Here is a 7,912-nt window from a genome sequence, read left to right as displayed (position 1 = left end):
CTGTCTTTTTTTTTCTCTCCCAAACTTTCTTAAACTGCATAAGCAGCTCTTCGTAGCAAGACAGGAAAAAGCATTGTCAGCTGAATGCCTTGCATTTCAGCAATAATTTTGCTTCTCTGCAACCAAAATGCTGCATCCAACGGGCTGTCGTATTTTTCAAAGACATCTGAATATTTCAATAATGACTCCATGCCCAGTTAGCTTGTAGTTTCACACGCAAGTAAATACTCTAATTACAATAACAATCTCTTTATTCTCAAAATTCTTCCCCTTATACAAAATTAACTCTTACTTATAAACATATTCTATTTTTCCAGAAAACCCTCTAAAACTCAACAGCGAAAACGGTTGAGTTTTGGTGTATTTTAAATAATTGTCATTGATAAAAAAATTATCACGTGACGCATTTGAAGTTTCTAGCGATTTCGCCGCGTAAACGTATATATATATATATATATATATATATATATATATATATATGTATATATATATATATATATATATATATATATATATATATATATATATATATATAATTTATTTGAAATATCTTTTTAATATCGAGCAATCTTTTACGACTTTGAGTTTTGTTTTATTATTATAATACAAAACAGCCTTAAATATCAATCCCTAATATATATATATATATATATATATATACTATATATATATATATATATATATATATATATATATATATATATATATATATATATATATATATATACATATATATATATATATATATATATATATATATATATATATATATATATATATATATATATATATATATATATGTATATATATATGTATATATATATATATATATATATATATATATATATATATATATATATATATATATATATATATATATATATATTAGGGCCCTGAGAACCACCTTTTATGGTATTGAATCAAATCCGAATCGAATCAGGCGTTGATTTACAAATCGAGTCAAATCTCAAATCAAATCATCATTTTGAGGATATCTATGTTTTAGTTAAACTTAGATTTTCTCAAAATGTCTATTGGAATCGTGATTCAATTCGATTTGCAAATCAAGAGCCACCTCGAATCGTGATTCGATACGAAACTAAAATTAGTGGTTCGCAGGGCCCATATATATATATACAGTGCTTCCAGAAAGTAATAGCGCACTCGTAATTTTTTTATTATAGACAACTTCAAATCAGTATAAATTGCAAAGTAATTTTAATTTTGAACTAGTTTTTTTTTTAAATGAAAGATAATGAAATTAAATTTAATTATAATTTCAAATATTGTCAACCTGCTTGTTTTTTTATGAGTTAACTAGAAGTTTAATGATTCCTCGGAAAAATGTCTGAAATTAAGCGTGCAAAAGTATTAACGCACTCATTTAAAATGTATTAGCATACTCCTTTAATTCCTTTGAGAAAAACTTTCTTGGGTAATTTTTGTTGAAAACGCTCTGCTGATTAATAATAGTCAACAAAAAATGTAAGAAGAATAAATTGAAGTGGCGGAAATATCATTTGAAATACAGTTAGTTAATACTTTCAAATTGCAACAAAAAAAATATGGGTTTAAGGAGCATAACAATTGAAACAAAGTGGCAAGTTGTTGGCCTGAGCAAAAGTGGTCTCAGCAATCAAGAAATCGGACGTCAACTTAAAATTAGTGAATGCAGCGTTAGAAAAACGTTCAAAAACTATAATGAGTTTGGAACAGTCAAAGACAAAAGTTCCTCTGGTCGTCCAAAAAAAATGTCAGAAAGGGACAAAAATAAAGCAATTATGCTCGCAAGACGCAACCCAAACATAAGCATAGCCGAAATTGTCTCAAACCTGAATACAGCGTTGGGTGCCATCAAGTAAGCCGATGAATAATTAGCAAGCCTATGAAGAAAAAACATCTCAATTCATACCTTGCAACAAAGAAACCACTATTAAGTATCAAAGACCGTCTCAAGCGAAGAAAATGGTGCAAAGAGAGAGCTGCATGGACTGTAAAGCAATAGAGAAAGGTAATTTTCTCGGACAAGTCAAATTTTGAACTTAATAATTGCAAGAAAATGGTTGTCGTGAGGAGATACAAAAACGAAAAATATAATCCTCGTTTTATCATGTCAAGAGTTCAAAGAGGAGGAGGTTCAATTAGCATTTGGGGATGCATTGCTGGATCTAGCAATGGACTGGCGCATTTTACACTGATTGCCTTAATCAACATTGATATAGAGAGATATTAGAAGGTTATTTAAAGCCACCAATGGACGTTTTCAAGGCAAACTCCACCTGGCAATTTCAACAAGATAACGCTCCTTGCCACACAGCACGCTCAGTAAAGTAATACATGGAAAAAAAATGGTTTAATCTAATGCCTTGGCCCGCTCGCTCACCAGGTTTAAATCCTATTGAGAGTCTTTGGAGTTGGATGGACTGCAAATTACAAAAAAGCAAGCCCACTAACTTGGTGCAGCTCAAAACGCAGATGCAAGAGTTGAGAAATACCGTGCCACAAGAATTAATCAGAAAACTTATAGATTCTATGCCGCGCAGAGTCTTAGCATGCCTTAAAAACAAAGATGGTCACATAAAATGTTAAACTTTCTTACCATCTTTGAAAAACTGTAAGTGCGCTAATACTTTTGCACACTTTTTTAATATTGTTTTTATCGCTCTTGTTGTATTCTAATTAAGTTCAAGATAATAATAAAGAAATATCCTTTATATATTTGACAATAAGTATTTCTGCTTTATTTTATGAATAAGTTAAAAAAAAATTATCATTCAGCCTTTTTTTGTTTTCGAATTCACTCTTTTGAAGTTACTTTAGGCAAAAAAAATATGAGTGCGCTAATACTTTCTGGAAACACTGTATATATATATATATATATATATATATATATATATATATATATATATATATATATATATATATATATATATATATATATATATATATATATATATGTATATGTATGTATATATATATATATATATATAATTATGAGGAACTATTTCTTAAGAGGAACCACTCATTCGACTATTACACAGAAGTGCAAATAACAATGAGTTTATTTCGACTGATTGAATGTTTGTTTGGATTTAAATAATCAAATAAAATGCTAAATATTTCTTTCCTCGTGTCAGTGAATGAGTTAAAACATTTATTCTCTTTTTTGTAGCTAAAATATTATTTTTCAATTGCTCGTTGACTATTTTTAAACTTTTACATTCTTCAAGCTACATAAAGCTACATTAGTTTTCATAAACTACTACTAATCTTTTCTAAATGATTGTTAATTTTGGATGAAAACAGATTACAGTTTACCCAATTTTAACTGTTTGTGAAATCCAGTAATGTATAAAGTTTTTCATCGCCTAACTTAGTCATAAACGTAAACTATATATATATATATATATATATATATTAATAAAACCACAATCTGTTTTTTTTTACTTCTCCTTCTGTAGGATCAGGAAAGTTTAGATAAGTTCTTCCTGAAGAACCTTTAGATGGAGAAACAGTCTGTTGAAGAAAAAAATTAGACGGTTATACATACATACATACATACATACATACATATATATATTTATATATATATATATATATATATATATATATATATATATATATATATATATATATAAATAAATATATATATATATATATATATATATATATATATATATATATATATACATATATATTCCTAACGTTCATTTATAAGTCCACCTGGAATTGCACCAAAATAAGGAATGCATCATTGATCTTATAATCCAGTTTCAACAACTTTTATATGATTTAACATGTCTTTGGCAATTGTAAATTTTTATTGTCTTTTTTTTATATATAATTTTTTCTAACAGATGAACAGAAAAGTTAGAATCTTAGAAAAATAATTTAAGCAACTTGTTGTTATTTGTTTACATTTTTGTCCATATTGGCGTTGTTTTAATGTTGCAGAAATAGTTACGCAGTCAAAATGTCTATTCAAGTAACTGCGTTTGTTGTTAATTTAATGCAGAAAAAATAGATACTGCTGAAAAAACTTTTTTTTTTTTGTGTTTTTTATGACGCATTTCTTTAAAAATTGCGTTTTTTATGTTACTTTTTTAAATTTATTTTTTAAATAGATAGCTTCTAGTTAACATTTTTTTAATTTTCAGTTCAATTTTATTTTCTTATAAATTCTCCACTCCAGCTTAATGCAACTTAATACCAAAATTTGCTGGTACCTATTAAATGTCAACTTTTTTTTTTTTTTTGGATTTTTTAAATTTAGTTGAAATTGAAAACTGCCTTTTTATACACAGTTACAATAATATAAAGACATCATCTATATCTCAAGAATGATTAACTCTGTTGTTACACGTTTGTCACTAAATGAATTAAGTATGGAAGAAGATGAAGTCCTTCACATATATATATATATATATATATATATATATATATATATATATATATATATATATATATATATATGTTTATATATATATATATATATATATATATATATATATATATATAATATTATTTTTATTAATAATGTATTTAATTCAAACATCTACATATAAAATGCACAAGGTCCATAGATAAAACTAAATAAAGAGTGAATAAAAAATATACATTCATCTACAACATACATATACAGCCATCTACAACAACCCATATATGGATAGTCTTAATTAGTAACCAGACTAGTCTATGGATAGACTTACAACACAGACATAGACAATTCTGTATGTTGTAATGGACACAACAAATGTTTAATTTTTTGTCCTTGTTGTGTCTATCAAATTTTTGATGGTGTCCTAAGATTGCTCAGTTAAAAAATAATTTTCACTTCATAAGTCTACAAAACATAATTTTTTGTCTATTTGGTGTCTATGATTTTGTCTAAATTTACTTGATTTCATAAAACCAGAAATCTTTCATTACCGTATTATTTGAAGATTGTTATGTAGTAAGTTTATAATATTAAAAAAATATTGAAATGACATCAAAACTCCAAATGACGATCATTGCCCATGATTAATTATTGTTTAAAACTTGCGTACATATTCATCAATAAAATGAAAGTAAAAAACATTTTTCTTTTTCACTATTGTTTTATTCACAAACCTAAATAAATTTTAACACCTATTGGAATCTTCTACTTACTAATCCACATTTTATAAAGGACAACTCCTTGATCACATATTTTTAAAATAATTTTATTGAAGGTGATAAAGATTTTAGTGACTAAGGAAAATTTTTTAAATGATAAACTTACCTTCAACTTTTTTGAAGTAATCCCAAACTGGAGAGGGCATTTTAAAAATAAATTTTCACACACATTCACTGAGAATTGAAAAACAACTGAACTGAGTAATTAATGAACTTCAATTGAGCACAAAATAGTCCATTTTGAGGTTTTTAAATAGACATTAACTTTTTAATCAACAGCACACGCTGGACAAAAAATTAAAAAATGAACTTCTGTTAGAAAAATTGTATTTTTAATTTTGTGCTCGTTTTCAGTTTTTGAAACGATGCTGCAGTGAAAATTTAATTACTCGTTATAAGTCCAAATTATATATTAAATAGATCTTCTATACCTCATTAAAAAATCGAGATTGTTCATTTAGTGTCCGTTTTTAAAATGATTGTCTAGAAAGACAGACATTTTTTATAGACAATTCATTTTTGATAGTTGTAATTAAAGTTGTTGCAATTAGTGCTTTGTCGAAGTCTATTTTTGTCCTTTTATATTAAGTCCATTAGAGATTGTCTGGTTGCTAGTCCTAATATTTTGTTTATTTAATATATATTCTCATATATACAGGGTGCGGCAGCGATTCGCGAACTAATTTTTGGCTAGGTTTTGTGATGTAAATAAAGTACTTCTGCAATTTGTTTTTGTTAACTAATGTTCAATGACTGTCCTAGATTTTAATGAAATAGTAAATAAACACATTTTAGTTAGAAGTTTTCCAATGGAAACCAAAATAACCAAAGTTTTAAATTTGATTCACGCGGGTTCGTCTGCACATGAAGTGATTCGTGTTTCTGGAATATCTAAAACTATATTTTACAAAGTGGCTAAACATGGCAGTGCTGATAGAGCCAAAATGCCTTCTCCAGTGAATAAAAATGTTGATATAAAGCTCACAGAAATGCCTAATAAGCATGTTGAAAAGAATCCTACTGTATCCATCAGAAAGACAGCAAAATTGTTCAATGTTGATGAAAAGACAGTCAGATGAACTCTAAAATCACTTGGAAAAATCAGTGTGGCTCGACCTTTATGTCAAGTTTTAACAGAAAGACTGAAAACTTTACGATTAGAACGATTAAAGAAGCTCCTAAATCAGCTAAGAAGCCTTGCTTGGTCAACAGTTTAAGTTTTCTCAGATAAAAAACTTTTTAGTGTTAACTGTGTAATATGACAGATTCATTGTGCAGAAGGGTGAAAAGCACCACCTGTGTGTTACACTAAGCACTGTGTGATAAATAGACGAAATGACAGATTCATTGTGCAGAAGGGTGACAAAGCACCACTTGTGTGTCACACCAAGCACCCTTAGTCCACCATGATGCTAGGAATCATCACTTCTAATGGAGAGAAATATCCACCAATCTACATCAAAGAGAAAAAGTTACCTCTGATGTGTATATTAGCTTACTAAAACACTATGTGGTGGCATGGTTGAAGAAGACATTCCCAGAAAACAATTACATTTTTTAACAGGACAATGCCACTTTTCATGGGTCTAGAAAAACACAACAATATTTACAGGACAATATGGCTATTTCTGGTCTAAACACTTTCCGCCAACATCCAGCCTTGACCTGAATCCCTTCGACTACAGTGTGTGTAGCATAGTTGAGAGTAAGGATTGAAAAAATGCCCACTCAAGTGTCAAGTCATTGAAGTCATCAATTACCCGTGCTTGGAACTTAATGTCAAGGGACTATAAAACAACTAGCTGCCAGTCCTTCCGTCCTTAATTTGAGGCAGTGATTTTTTACTAATAATGCATGTCGTCGTATTAATCATCAAGTCTTTAAAATAAAAAAATGTTATTTATTTAGCCAAAACCTTCACCAAATGCTAAAAAAATACAGATGTGTTAGAGCAACATTTTGATGATGTTATTAAAAAAACATGAAAAGAAATAATGTACAATATTTACATTTTTGTTGTAGCAGTTGAGTGTTATTTGTACTTTTTGAGCTGTATCATAAGCTCAATTATAGGTTGTATTACTTATTTTAATTTAAATATTTGCAGTAATATAATTCAATGTTCTAGAAAGTATAGTTTGTATATATATATGCAAACTATACTATATATATATAGAATGTATAGTTTAATATTTATATAATTTGTATACATATTATATAAAACTTATTAACATATTATGTTATAAACCTGACTACAATTTATACTTGTTAACTAATTGACCGTCATATTCGACTAGTTGACTCTGACAAGTAGAAATAATAATCATATTTATATATATAGGTACACTACTGTGTAAATGTTTAACACATTTTTATGTTTAAACATTTTAGCTCTTCTAAAAGAAATCACAAGTTGTCTAGTATTCATTTATGTTATATTATCATACAATAGTTATAATGAATCATCAGATATACAGACAAAAATGAATGGCACCAGCATGTGAGAAGTGCAGTTGTTTTTTTGTCAGCAGCTACAGACGTTATTGACCCACCATCTGCATTTGTAAGTCATGTGAATCTGCCACATAATTCATCAACTGGCAGCATGCAAATTGAAAATGGTTAGAAGAAACTACAATACTTTAATTGATACTTTTTATAACAATTTCAAAAATTGCAAGAAAAAAAAATATTACTGTTTTTACAAGAAACTTATAAAAATTTGATGTTAGTTATTAGGTTTACCCACGAAGTT

This window comes from Hydra vulgaris, chromosome 06, assembly GCF_038396675.1.
Source record: "Hydra vulgaris chromosome 06, alternate assembly HydraT2T_AEP".
NCBI lineage: Eukaryota > Metazoa > Cnidaria > Hydrozoa > Anthoathecata > Hydridae > Hydra > Hydra vulgaris.
Note: the sequence above shows the minus strand (reverse complement) of the source record.